This window comes from Parus major, chromosome 8 (genome assembly GCF_001522545.3).
Source record: "Parus major isolate Abel chromosome 8, Parus_major1.1, whole genome shotgun sequence".
In the NCBI taxonomy this organism is placed as follows: Eukaryota; Metazoa; Chordata; class Aves; order Passeriformes; family Paridae; genus Parus; species Parus major.
Window position 1 is genome coordinate 691,608 of NC_031777.1, and position 15,494 is coordinate 707,101.

The following is a 15,494-nucleotide window of genomic DNA, read 5'->3' on the forward strand; positions in this document are numbered from 1 at the left end:
TCCCTGACCTCAAAGATATCCCAAATATATACATAATAATATAGAAATACTATTAAATACATCAATAATTAAATAGATAATAATATTAAAACCAATAAAATTGTATGACAGACAAAAATAAGCAGCAATTCCCTGCACTTGGATGGGGTGCTGTGAAAACCCCACTTCCTTTGGGGTGAACCCCTTCAGTGGGTGTCTCTGCCCTTGTGTTTCACTCTTTGCTTGGAGCACATTTCAGTTCTCTGTGGATAAAAATGCAGCTCTTGGAGGAATCCCCTTGCACATGAAAGCTCTCCACCCCAGCTCTGCATTTCCTACCCCTCTCTGCACTACACTTTCTCAGGATGGAAGTGCCACCAGCATTGCAGATCTTTGGGTTTCTATTTCACTTCATATCTTATATTTACATTAAATGTGGATTTCTATTTCACTTCGCTCCACATTCTCCCTGGTTGCCTTTTCTGGTCCCACTGAGGGCTGCAGTGAGGTTTTCAGCAGGACATTTGATCCCAGCTGCCTTCCAGAGAGGAAAAACCACTTGCAATATCAATTTCTAGGTGCCTAAACCAAGCCCTTATTCCCCACACCCGTTGCTTTGCAGTGATTGATAATAAACTTCATTTGCCACACTCTCATCCAGTCACGTGGATTTTGTGGCATCCTCTCTGTTAATTGGCAGACTGATGCAACTGCCTTTGTTTTGCAAATATTTGTGGGGGTTTGTGTTTTGTTACTCATTTCTGAGGAAAGTGTTGTGCTAGGAAAAACCCATATGCTCGTTAATAGATAGCAGCAGTGGCAAAATCTTCAAATAGTCTAAACCCTCACAAAATTATTTCCTAACTTCATTCCTATTTTCAGGCAGCCTAAAGAGAAGCAAACAGTACCAATAGCTAATGAATAAATGTAATTACAACCCAAACCACAGCCCAGGGCTGCCTGGCAAAGATTTCCACCTTTCCCTGAACTGCAAGGAGGTGCAGGGGAAAAGATTTCCACTTTTCCCTGTGCTCCTCCAGCCAGATTCCCAGGATTTTAAGCATCAATCTCTGAATGTCCATTTTGGGTGTAGCCCCTTCTGACTGCCCAAGGTGTATCTATTAAAACCTTCAATAAATACCTGCTTTAATTCTCTTAATCTTGTCTAGCTGCTGTTTTAGGTGGCCACTCCAAGGCATCATCATCATCATCACCATCCCCAGCAGACAGGGATCACACAACCCTCACAATCCTGCTGGAGTTTTCTTTCTTACATGCCAACCCATCCTCACAAGGTCTCTGCAAATTGTTTGGACTGCAAATAAAAAGTGGAATCAGAGAGACCTGGGGGTCTCCTCACCCCCACAGAAAATATTTCTGCACTGAGATGCCATGGGAAGAAATCCAAGCAGATGGCACCAGCAAGGTGCAGGACTCTGATCTGACATTTATTTCCCCATCATTGGTGGGCACAAGGAAACAGCAAAGTTCATGTGTGTGTTTAGGATGGGGAACAACTGGCAGGTCCAGAGCCTCAGTAAACAGCACAGCTCATCTGCAGGTTGTGAAAAACGAGGTTCACTTTTTTATATATAAAATTTTAAAAGTTTAAGAGTAATTAGGAGACAGAAATAAAGCAAAATGAACAAATACAGCTGGGTGCCTCAGCATTCAGCAAAGAGCACACCTTACCAACAAAGGATTGTCCCTTAAAAACATAAATCTATTATATATTTATAAATGCTTATGCATGAGTCAAACATTCCTCCTAAATTTCAGATGTTCCTTTGTTTAGCTTCAACTCCTCCCTCCCTAATAGATTGATCTTGGCTCTGTTGGGTCTCACACTCCCTGATAACAGAGGTTCAATAAATTCATCCCTTGGAGCTCCAATCACTGCTGTCTTCATCTGGATAAAATAATCTAAAAATGCAGGGGGGTTTCTGACTGTCTTTTCAGTTTCTGGGTTATATGAACAAAAACAGTCTTTATTTTAATAGTATGTTATAGCCTAACACATGTATTTATCACACCACCATTTCTAAGTTTTATCAACATCAGAAATAGAAGAAACTATAGTAATACAGCAAAGTTTTCCAACATTATATATATAATATTCATGTTATTTATATAATATGCTAATATTTTCAAAAAGCCAATGATATAATATATATATCTGTAACATTGGCAAACTGAAAAACAATGAGACAACTTTCCTTCTTAAGGAATTGCACACGGGATGCACATGCAATATCCGAGTTGTCCAAAATAAAGCATTCCCTTCCCTCCTGAATCAATTAGGAGTTAGTCAGGAAATCCTGCACAGACAGCAACACAATCATCCCACGTATTTTTGCTACCAGCAAGAAATTAAAGAGGACTGCAACTGTACAGAAAATTAATGCGTTGCAGAAGGAAGTTAAATTAAATAATAAACATTTAAACAAAGGCAATAAATCTGAAGGGAGAGGCCTGCTCTAAAAGCAATTTGGCTGATCAGCTGATTTTGATTTAAAGGTGATGTTTGCTGCTTTTGGCAGAGCAAAATACACTTCCCTTATATCAGCTATTTCAAGACACTGCTTCTGGCTCTGCTGTGCCTGACTTGCAGCCTCAGATGGCTTTGGGGAGCAGCAGCATAAAAATCAGGCACAGCCACACTGGCAGCCCATTTGTTCTTGCAGGACATTAAAATCATTTTACAAGTCGAAACAGCCTCCTGGTTTTATCAAGCACCACTTTTCCAGGGGCACAATGGGGTCCTGCAAAGGACACCAGCAGCCCCTCGGCATTTACAGATAAATACATACAGGGAAGTAAAGATACATCTCTACAGACAGAATATTTAATTTACAGAGTTAAAAACTAGATAAATTGAAATAGCAGGCAGAGCTGCCAGGTCTCACAGCCCTCAAAGAAAGCAGTGCATCTGTCAGGAGCAAGGCTTTGCCAATAAATATTCCACAGCCTGGGAAAGCAGAGTTCAGCTTCCCCTACGCTGACAGGCTCACCAACCCAAACTGATAAATGGCAGGAATTAAGTGAAAAGTCATCTTTTACTCGGGCAAGAAGTCAAAGCTGCACTTGGAGAGAGGCCAGATCCCCTTTCCATGGTGCCAAGGATGGAATTTCTATTGCCAGGACCAGTTTGGATGCGTGTGCATCTCACCCACTGCAAAGCCAGGCCATGAACCCACAGGCATTTCTCAATCACTGTTTTTCCCCAAATTCACACACCTGTTTGTAGGAAGGTAAATTTTGCTGTCCTGTCTCCCAGGACACTGAGGGCATCAGATTTGTGTTGGATTTGCTGAGCTCCCACAAAAACAGGGAAGGAATTTGCCCTTCTCCCAGGAGCAGAGAAGCTCAGGGCTCCAACCTTCAGCACAGGATTTAGGTTAAAATGGCTGGGAGAGGTTATGGTGGCATCCCTAAGAAATCCTTCAGTTAAATCAGGCTTTTCTATCCAAACCCTCACTATTGCTGACCCAAAATACCTCCAGAATTCCCCAGCTGAAGCTGGCAGTTATTTCCAGATAAATACCCATGTACATGAGCAAGTGCTGACAGTCTAGGAAGTCTTTTTGCCAGAAAAGAAAACACTGAAGGCTTACAGTAAATAAAAATGACTGTTTAATTGTCTGCTGATGAAGTCTAAGTTTCAGTGTGTTTCTTGGTTTAATATTAAAATCACACCCAGTTCAATTTCTTTATCTGTAATAAGATAGATCACATCATTAATATCAAGCCACGAGGACTTTATTAGTGGTGCTGTTTGAGCAGAGCCTTGGTTTCATACCATGACTGTTTATCATGTTGCATTGCCAATTTATCTGTAATTTCTCACTGTTTGACTGGAAGCTATGAAAAAAGAGCCTCTGTTTTGCTAAGTGAAACCCTCAACAATTCATATTCTGTTGCTAAAGAAAGCTTGACCTGTTTAGACTTTACTGTAGGGGAAAAAAAAAAAACAACAATATTTTCTGACCCAAAGATTTCCTGCACTCAGTTTTCAGGAAGCTTTACCAACAAACTCTTACTAGAAAGTCAGTCTTGGTAAACCAGCTGTTTGGACAATTTCACTGTCTGGACCAGGAAAACAGAAGATCCAACATGTGCTTTGGCTTATAAACATTGTCCCAAAACAAAAACACACGTGCTATTAACCATTTCACCCTGCAGTCTGAATTTCACAGGAATTTAAACAAACAGACCGTTTCTAAAAGGGGCTATCCCAGCACCTGTTGGCTCAAAACAGTACCACAAAAAAAGGAGAGTCTTTGTGGTGTTCCCATAAAAACTGAAACAGACTTAGTCAAAGTGAAATCCTAAACTCTCCAGTGGTTCTTTTAAAAGCAGTGGCTTTAGGAGCAAGCTTGATAATTTGACAGTTGTTACACACACAGAGCTGCATTTAAAAACACAAGAGCTGCTCCTGATTTTACTCACATGGAGGGGGGTTAGAATAATTCCAATGAATGGAGCAAAGCTGCAGCACAGGAAGGAAGAAGTGGGAGAAGAATGAAGCCCACAAGGAGTCTGCTCCAAGTGAGAATTTCTGTTTAAAAGCCATTTCTGAGTGAGCCATCCAGCTCTGAGTGGCTGTGCAGCTCCAGGTAAAATACAACTCTGGCTGCTAAATCACAAACCAGCATTTTCCAGCCCCTCCAAACAACAAAAGGAGAAGCCAGGGCTGGGTAGCTGTGCTGATGGGACATTTGTTTTTGGGTTCTTTTCTCCCCTTTGGACTGATCTTAATGAGAGATGAGTTTTCTCTTGTTCAGACTTGGTGGTTTATTCCTTTTTTCTCTGCATTACAAGGAGCTATGTGCACTAATAAAGCTGCAAAATGGCTAACAAAGATATTCTTCAAGGTTTTTTATATGTTCATTTACCTAATTAACAAATGCCAAGTAAATTATTTTTCTTAGTGACCCAATGACCCAACACCTGTGTGCTGCACTGTGGCATTTTCCATCTGATCACTTATTACTACCCAAAAACCTCTAGAAGAAGAAGATGAAGAAGAAAGAAGAAGGAAAAGAGACAACACCTTAAATCCTCCATCTTGTCTCCTGTTCTCTAAACTGGTTTAAACTCTAAACTTTAACTTTTTCACTTAGTGACTTAAGAAAACTCTCTAATTTAAGTCATTAATTTACACACTCACACTTTTAGTTTTTCTGTCTAACAGTTGTTTTCAGGGTGTTTTATGAAATTCAGTGTTTTCATGGATGGATGTCAGGTAGCCACTGCTTCACACTTCAGATGAAAACCCAGGGCACAGATCAGGTGTTCCCAGACTGCTCCAGCAGCTTCCCCTGCTGAATATTATATTACTAGCTTTTCACAAATATTAAAACAAATTTTTATATAAAAGTTGCATAAAGGTATATTATAAAGGTATAAAGTTGGGAATTTTTGCTGTATTAATATAGTTTCTTTTATTTCTGTAATTGATAAAACTTAGAAATAGTAGTGTAATATATATATATTTTAGGCTGTAGCATGGTATTAAAATAAAGGCTGATTTTATTCATATAACCCAGAAATTGAAAGACAATCAGAAACTCACCCTGCATTTTTAGATTATTTTATCCAGATGAAGCCAGCAGTGATTGGAGCTCCAAGGGATGAATTTATTGAACCTCTGTTATCAGGGAGTGTGAGACCGAACAGAGCCAAAAAAATTAATCTGTTAAATTAATTAATCTGTTAAAATTGATCTGTTGGTGAGGGAGGAGTTGAAGCTAAACAAAGGAACATCTAAAACTTCAGAGGAATGTTTGAATAACACATAAGCATTTATGAATATGTAATAGATTTATGTTTTTAAGGGACAATCCTTTGTTGGTAAGGCGTGCTCTTTGCTGAATGCTGAGGCACTCGGTTGTATTTATTCATTTTGCTTTATTTCTGTCTCCTAATTTAATTACTATTAAAGTTTTTAGATCTTATATAAAAAAAAGTGAACCTCATTTTTCACAGGCTTGCAAGGTGAATGTCCACAGGGATGAGTGAAGAGTGCCCCAGCCCCCCAGGACTGGAGATTCAGGGTTGGGCTGGCAGAGCAGGGACTCCGGTGTCACAACATCAGCTCACACTGGGTGTGACTTCACAGCACTCCAGCTGCACATGGATCTCTTCTCCAGGCTCATTTCCATCGTGGTGTTGTGTAAGGAACACCCAGAACCTGGCTACAGCATCATTCCTCACACCTGCAGCACTGGGGCTCTCACAGCTCCCCCTCTGCATCCCCACACTCAATTTGCCTTTTTCACCAGAAATAAATATTGATGGTTTGTAGTCATCCCGTGACCAGCCCCTAATCTGGCATCTTTCCTCCTTCTCAGTATTTTCTAACTGATCAGGCTCCTGCCAAAGAGCAGTTTTGCATTATTAGTCACTGCTGAGTTTCACCTTTTTCTTCTGCTCTGGCCTCAGCATTCCTGCTATGATGTTCTAGCTCTTTTCCACATGAAGCTGTTTCCTAACTTCTATCCAAGGCATATTTTAACCTGCACCAGGGGAATTAAGGAAAATAGTAGATAAGGTTCTGGGGCTCTACCCCAGCTTGATGGAAAAAGATTTAATCACAGCTTTAATTAAATCCAGGCAGCTTTCTTCCTCATTTTCCTACAGGTGGATGTCTGTTTCAACCCCCAGCAGGCACAACACCTTATATCCCATCAGCAGGTCAGCTCCCTGGGAGGGCCAGTCTTGTACTCTCACATTAAGAACATGCCCTGAGAGTGAATTCTCTGCCTTGGCACATGGGAAAGATGTGACATGGGAGCCAAGGAAAATTCTGAACCACATTCCAGATATCCAGGCCTCATCAACCCTCAGAATAATGTAAGAATACAGCTGCTGTTCCTGCAGCTGAGACAGAAGGTCCAGCTTCAAGGAGACTTCTTTGGATTTACTTCAGAATTTAGGCTGCACTTTCTTCACAGTCTTTGGAAAATGTTGTGAGATGTTCCCAAAGTCACGTTTTTATCGAGATCAGTTTTCTCCTCCCAGCTTCCCACTTGCTTCCATCCTTCAGCCAAGCTCCTTTCCCTTGCCATGGCCACAGTGAGGGCACAGCAACTCCTCCCCAGCTCTGCCTGAGGGATGGGAATGGCCACAGCACACAAACACCAGCCTGCCTCACAACCCTGGCAGTGTTTCAGAGCTCTGGGCTACTGCTGCAGCCAAAAATCAATCAATTCCCATGGGCAAAACCCTCCTGGGGCTAGCAGAGCTGGGGAACTCGCTCATCTCCAGCCCTCAAAACACCAAAATGAGAGGCCTTTTGTTTTGATCATGAACAGCCTGCCCTGCAGCCAGCACTTAAATCCATTTCTCCTTAAAACCCACACTGCCTGGGCAGAACCAAGGCCCTCCTGTCCATCCTGCAGCACTGGGATATTTTTCTCTGATGGTTCACAGCTGTTATGCTCGACAGAAATATCACCCCAAGGACTTTTTACCTCAAATATCCCCCCTCCCCAGAAATATCTGCAGCATCAGAGGCTCTTCCTGCTCTCTGTTGTGCCCTGGTGCCTTCTCAATACCCCATCAGATATTGCTGCTGGGTTACACACAGAAAAGATAAAGTGAAATGAGAAAAGGCTGCAGGAGCCAAACAAACTGTGTGTGTCTTCCTGGCACTGCAGATGGAGGCAGGAAAATCCTTCAGCTCAGGCCAGGCCTAAATTCTGCCACTCACACTGAGACCACAACTCAACTTCTTTATCTGTCAGTGACAAGCAAGAAAAACTGGTGGGATGGGGAAAAAAAAATACCAGAGAAGAGGCATCTCCTGACCAGCTGCATGGCTGAGGGGAAGGATTCTGGATAGGAACCCCAGCAACAGCAGAGGTTGTTAATTGGTGACAGGATTGCCACAGGAAATCTCAATCCATCCTCCAGCATGGGGTGCAAAGTCTGTAGTGAAGTCCTTCCCCCCTGAGCCTGCCAAAACAAAACCTCTTGCAACTGAGTAAGAGATAAAGGTCACAGCAAAACCAGCGGGTTTCACAAAAAACAGATAACTCTGAAAGAAAAAAGAGGAAAGAGTTTTGTTCATTTCAGTGAATCTGAGTCAACTTTTCATCTGTGTTTTTTGTGAAACTCCTCTGACTTTCGGTGACCTTTCTCAGACAGCTGCAGAGCGCTGCCAGCCTCTGATATTGGAAGTTAAATGCATTATTGCACAACACAACAAAGCAAAAGGAAATGGGCCAGGCCCTGGGAGATGGATCTGAGCACTGCTCAGGCCACAGGTCTCAAACCCCCAAATCCATGGGGATGCAAACTCTCTGCACTTCCAAATCCACTTTGCCAACAGGAGCATAGGGCAAAAAGGCAGACAAAAACACAGATGTTTCCAAGGGTCTCATAAGTGCCTGGCATAACCAAAATATAAGAAAACATTACAGCAAAAACTGAGGAGTCCAGCCACTAGACACCCTACAAAGATTTAGCTAATTTGCTTCATATGTTTATGTTTGGCTAATTTGCTTCATCTTATTATTCAGAAAATAAAATTTCCCCCTCTTTAAAGGGAGCAGCAGAGGACTATGAACTCAATGGCAGGAGGAAAATACCATAGGAAAACATCACTTCCTTTCTGGAAGAGCCAAAGAGAGCCTTCAGTTCAAGAGGATGCTCCCAGTAGTCCCTGGTTTGTTTCTTGCCTGTCAGGGTGGGATCAGAAGCCAGGATTTAATGCTGATATGCTTTTAATGTTTTTCTCCAAGTTTTATGGGAAATCTCTCAGGATCTTTACAAAGCAAAACATACACCTTTCTGAAAAAAAAAAAAAAAAAAAAAAGGCTTTAATTGTATTGCTGTTTTCATAAGAAATCTCTTCTCAGCTTGAGTCTCGATTCTGGGTGACTTCAACCACCAGTTTCTATTTCTCCCCTCCAGCTGCACAAATTCCTTCTGTTTGTACCTCTCACTGACCAATTTTTGTTTCCTTGACTGCTATTTTGGGGCAGAGCTGCAATCCCCTTCTCATCTAGGGCAGCCTTTTTCTTATCATCCTCCCACTGCCACTCCAACACCCTGCACATCATCTGCCACTGCCAAGAGAACATCCTGTGCCTCTGGCTGCTGCTCAGCAGAGGAGAGAGCAGCTTCCACCTCCTGCTGCTTTAGCTGGCTTTGCTAACCTGCTGCTGCAAACTCACAGGGGTGAAGATGCAGTTTAGACAGCTCAAGAGGCAAACCACGAGTTAAACCATGCTGGGAGGGCCCTGTGAGGCACCAGCTCCTCTTCTTTCTTAGGTGCTTCTCTAATCAGCATCTGGCTTCATCAGCTTATCCCCACCAGTGTGATTATGGCACATTTTTCATGCTCACCCTGCTCAATCAGGAGAGGCCCCTCCTGTGATCCATGCTCACCAAACCCAGCTCCTTGTGGTGTCTGTCTCCAGCACAGCCCAGGACAACAGGAATTGGCATTTCTGAGTGAGCAGCAGTGTGGCAGCTCCAGACTGCACCTGCTGGCTCTGACACAGCTCTGCCTGACCTTACAGAAGCCAGGGATCCTGCCAGGTTCACTCCCCACTCTTTGCTTTGCCATCTTTTGGCAGAGAAGGCACAGATGTTCACACCATATCCCAGTGGCAGCACCGTGCCTGGCCTCTGGCACTGCTGGGGTTGACAAAACTCTTTGGTTTGGCAGGTTGGGACAGCAGTGCCTGCCTTTTATTCACTTAGAATAAAAGTAGAGCAAACACCTTCCAACCACTCCCCTCCTGTGGCAGGTCAACATCAGCACTCTTCAAATCTGTCAAAAACTCAAGCTTTGCAGCAACTTGGCAATGAAGAGGTGGCAATTTGGCAAGACTGGCCACCAGCTGACCCTGAGGAGCTCCATCCCACACTGGAGGGTGGCTGGAGTCCCCTGGAAGCCACACACCCACCCCTGCTGAGGGCACAGGGACCCCTCAGGGTGGGCTGGAAGAAGCTGAGCCCCTCAGAGTCACCCCAGGGTATTTACAGCCATCATCTGAGCCAGGCTCACACCTGCCTGTGAAAGTGCACTCGCTGGTGATTCAGAAAATCAAAAGCACAGGAGGGCCACATGAGCAATGTCACACATAACCACAAACCACATCAGAGCCAGCCAGCCAGCTCATCTGCTGGGAGAAGCCTCACTTCTGAGGGATGCTCAGAGGGATTAAAGCATTTCTAGGCACTGAAGAGAATCCACCAGAGATGGCTGCAATGGTTGGTTCACGAGGGATTTCAGCTGGTTCTCCCTTAGAGCAGGACTTTTACAGGATGAAAAGTTTCCAAGCCTGCCCATAGAAAGGTGCCAGCAGCTGGCCTCAGATGGGAGCTCATCCAGGCTTGCTCAGCATCACATTTCAGAAATGTCAGAGGCACTCAGTGCAGGACACTGGGTGTTGGAGGCTTTGACTCATTTCACTGCCGTGGTTTGGGTTTTCACACTCATGGCCAGCTCTAACCCTGCATTTTCACATAAAACAAGCCCTGGCAGGGCTGGGGGTTCCCCCAGGCTTAGAGGGCAGGGATAAAGCTGTGAACACAGTTGGGAAGGCCTCAGGAGGTCAAATCTTCCACTTTCAGCTCCTGATCTCACCTTAACCCCTGGAAGGATTTTGTCATCAAGGTCACCTCCCCCACACATGGCAGAGCAGGGCTGGGCTGACAGCAAGTCACTGAGATCTTGGGTGACCTCAAATCCTCTCCCAACACCTCCAACAAGAATCCCACCTCAGCAGGGACAAGGCCAGACCACAGGAACGAGTCCCACATGGCTACAACCTGCACCCTGCCAAGATTTGCTTGTTGGGAGCAGGCCAGAGGCAGCAGCCAAACTGACAGAATAAATAAAATAAAACAAGGTGGGGATGCTGAGAAGAAGAAAGCTCAAAAGGATAGAGGCAAATCAGAAAAAGGAGATGGCATCCAGCAAGATGACTGCAGGCTTCTGAACTCCTCTATTTTGTGACACCTGTGCTCAGCAAGAAACAAATCACAGTTTGCTCATCACTGGGGCCAGCGGTGGGAGAGGCATCCTGTCCCAGAGCACCCACAAAATCAAAGTGTTTTTCTACCTCTGTTGCCCTGTGGAGGCCTCTCCTGCTCACACAGTTATTCTGCAGCCAGCTACAATCTATTCCTGCCATTTAGGAGGAAAAAGATGTCATTTTTCTGGTGCTTAGTTTTGGGTACAGAGAGGGGTTAGTACTCCCAGAAAGCACAAAACAGCGTTAACAGAACACCTGCTTGGCTTGGCAGTAAATCCAGGCCTTAGAGATTTAAAAGCCTGACTGTTATAGAGCCAAATACATCAACCTGTAGAGGTCTAAAATTATTTAAACAAAAAACCCCCAAAGCCTGTGTTATATAAAAACATCTGTGTGACCAGGCTGAGGATACAGGGGCATGGGGTGCAAAGATCCAGTTTGGCCCAGTTTAGCCCTGCCTCCACTGGGCTGGTCCCAGCTGTGTCAGAAAGGCAAGTGTTCAAAATGTATTTCCTAGGAAAGAAATACAGTCCATTCCCCTTGCCACACCACCTGGAAAATGTATTTTCCAGGTCCAAAATTAGGTGCAATGGTGAAGAGCACACAGGAGCAAGCAGTGGATTGTTTGGTTTCCTCAAAGGATACGTCAGGGGTTGTCCAATATCCTGATTTAAACAATTCATTTGGGAGCTGTCTGTCCAAACTTTTGAGAGAATTCCTTGCTGGCATTAAATTAAAAAAAATAAATAAATTTCCATAAAAACTGGAATGAAAGAAAAAACCAAAAAGAGAGGATCCCCAGGAGACCCACAGTCTGCTCCATACTTCCCAAAGCCCTGACAAACACCACAGACAAACACCCTAACAGGGCACAGACATCTGTGGGCAGGATCCTCCTGAAAACCCTTCAAGAAAAGCCAGATAAATGTTCTTTTATAAAGGTTAAAGCAGGAGATGGGCTCAGCTTTGCCCAGTGACCCCCATGCAATTCCCAGCTCATCCTCCAGCTGCATCCCACTCTGCCTGCTTCCCCCTGGGCTCCGAGTTCCCAAGGAACAGCAAACACCAGAAATTCCATGCTCAGAAGCTGCTTCTCCCTCCTTGGAGCATCTCCTCTACATCAGAGTTCAGGTGGGAGGATGGAGGGAGGCACAGAGCAGAGCAAGAAGTGCTTGGATGGATGAGAGGAGCGGAGCAGAGAGGGAGAAGATGGAATTTGGGCAAGAAGGGATTGCCCCTGTCCCAGGCTGCAGCAAAAGCAGCTTTGCCCATGACTCAGGTGTGGCACCTCTCAGGGCAGGGATGGCTGAGCTCTTTCACAGTTCCTCCCTGCCCTCTAGTGGGTTTAGAGGAGCTGGGAGAGAGGAGAAGCCCTGGGAGTGCTCCTTCCTCCTGCTCTCCCTGCAGAGCCAGCTGCTCTGGCAGGGAAACAGCTCCAGAGCACTCGGGAGGAGCTGGGGAGCTCAGAGGTTCTGCCAGTGCTGAGGGAATGGATGGGGAGCACTGACCCCGACCTCTCCCCCACAAAGGGAAATGGGCTGATGTGAGAGAACCTCCTGAGCCCCCACTTTGCATTTCCTTCTGTGGCCTGGAGTACTCCAGATGTTCCCCACACCTTGATGCCCACCTCAGGGACACTGCCAGCTGGGAGAGCATCTTGTTCCCTGCACCAAACCCCTCTTGGCAGAGACTGAGCCCTGCAAGAATTGACAAAGAGCAAAAGTCTCTTCTGCCATTGCACAAACAGGGACAGCTCTCACTGTCACAGCTGTCCTCTGGGACTTCTGGCCACAGGGCAGGGCACATCTCCCCAGAGTGATGCCTCAAGTTCTGGCTTTCATATTTCCCAGGTTCTGTAGTGCACTGGTAACTCTGAACTCCATATGAAGTGTCAGCCAGTTCTCCTCACAGCTCAGGCACACACAACAATCCTTTTCCAGCCCCACAACCAAGGACAGCGCTGCAGCTCCAGCCCCAAAAAGCACAACCAGCAGCGAATTGAGGAGAGCAATCTGGGAGGATGGGACTGCATCACCTGCAGCTGGAATTGGACAATTCACCCAACATGGAAATGGACCAAAACTGATCAAAGTGTGAAAACTCATAACCTCCACCTTGGGTGGAGCCTTGGCCAGGCTCTTGTAGTGCCCAAGGTGCATCCTTTGAAGGTTTTTTAATAAATCCTTTTTCCTTTTAGCTCTGTCTACCCCTGTTCCAGGCACCCTCTGGAGGCACCAGAGCTCTGTGAGATGGTGGCATTAACCTGGCTCCAGGTTCCTGTGAGCCACCTCCTGACCCTGCCCCATCCTCTCTGTGCTGCAGGACGTGCCCCTGAACCCCCTCCTTCCCCAGGAACCCTCCCTGTGCTTCCCTCCGATGCTGAAATTGGTCAATCTGGGTTTCTACAGACATCTAGTGGCTTGTGCTCGAACTCCACCAGCGCCTCCCTTGACCTGCCCTGCCCCAGCAGAACCACAGCGTGTCCCAGGGCTGGGCTTCCACATCCTCACAACAAACCTGGAGACCCCAAGGAGCTGCCAATTAAATAAAGAAACTCCTCAAATCCCATCCCACCCTGCTCTGCTCCCCCAGCACAAAAATGATTTCAGATTAACTCTGGGTATTTTTGAGAGCTCAGAGCCTGTGTGATGCACAGCTCATAAATATTTGTGCATCCTCCAAATGAGAAACACAAGGGGTGGCAGTGCCCTGATAACACCAATCTCATCAGCCCAAAATAAAATGCACAGAGGAGGGGCAGGAAAGCCAAGAATGGGAGATTTCAGCGAGCACAGCCCCACCCAACACCCAACCCTGTCCCACATCCCCAGGGCTCTGATTTTGGCAATCATTTATATTGATTGATGAAGATGCAGCACTGAACTCACACAGAGCAAAGCAGCTTTGAACACACCAGCACATCTCGCTGGAAAATAAAATATTGAATACTGTAAAATTTGAATTCTCTCACATCTTGCTGGAAAGTAAAGTTCACTCCACCTTGATGTGTTTTTTGGAGTGCCTAAAGAGGGAGTTTCAGGCTTAATTTGTGTTTCTACATCTCCACTTTGAAATGAGGATAACCTGGCTCCCCCCAACCATACCCAATCTTATTTCAGAGTCATTTCCACAGGAAAATGTGGTGGGGGAAGGAGATGGCAATGACTGAGGGTTCACACCTGTTTAAAATCCAACACCACAGATCAGATACCATCACCAGAAGAAACCAGAGAAATCCTCAACTTCCCCCTGTTTCACCAAGCAAAGCGAAAATCCCACGTGAAAAACCAAAATAATAATAAAAAATAATAATAAATAAAAAGAAATATAGATCCCTGATGTATTAGAACATCACACTCTGCATCCACAGCCTGCCTTGGTTTTCTGCAGATATTTGGAGGGGTTATAATCCCAAAATAGAGCCAGCCTTCCTGTTGGAGTCAGAGGCACACAGAGTGTGCCCTTATCTCTGGTACCTGGCTCTGACATCCATGAAAACACTGAATTTCATATAAAACCACAAAAACAACTGTTAAATACAAAAATTAAAAGTATAAGTGTGTAAATTATAGAGTTTTCTTTAGTCACTGGGTGAAAAAGTTAAAGTTTGGAGTTTAAATCAGTTTAAAGAACAGAAGATGAGATGGAGGATTTAGGGTGTTTCTTTTCCTTTTTTCTTCATCTTCTAGAGGTTTTTGGGTAGTAATAAGTGATTAGATGGAAAATGCCACAGTGCAGCACACAGGTGTTGGGTCATTGGGTCACTAAGAAAAATAATTTACTTGGCATTTATTAATTAGGTAAATGAACATATAAAAAAACCTTGAAGAAGATCTTGGCCATTTATCACTTTTCTATTTTAGTGCACGTAGCTCCTTGTACTTTGTATACATTAATGTATACATTAAATCCATTATACAACATGTAATGCAGATAAGAATAAACAACCAAGTCTGAACAAGAGAAAATTGCCTCTCTCTCATCAATCTGAGCCCAAGGGGAGAAAGAACCCAACCACAAATGTCCTACCAAGACACCACCACTCTGGATAGCCCTGGAGCATCCTCACCTCCCACCCAGGAAAAACTGGGAGCAAAGGGAAGAACCACCCTCAAAATGCTCAAAAAGCCCTGAAAGATAAATAATAAATAAGATAAAACCACCTGCAGGAGGGATCCCTGTGAGAAGATGGAGCTGCAGCCCCTGTGAGGTTGAGGAGGAGCTGAGGACAATGGGAGTCAAAGCAAGGGAAGCTCCAGATGTAAAAGCCAAGGGCAGGCTCAAAACAAGGCAGGTGCAGGGAGAGAGAGGCAGAATCACAGGGAGGATGGGGTTTTTCTTCCTTCTCATCTGGGTGGAAAACTAGGTTTGTGTATTTTTTTTTAATGGAATTTAAAAGTTTAATAGAAAGGCAATTAGGAGGTAAAATAAAGTAAAATAGATATAAACTGAAAAAATATATATCTAGAAAAAAACCTCTATATCCAGAAGAAAAAAAAATCTAAAGCAAAACAAAAATCT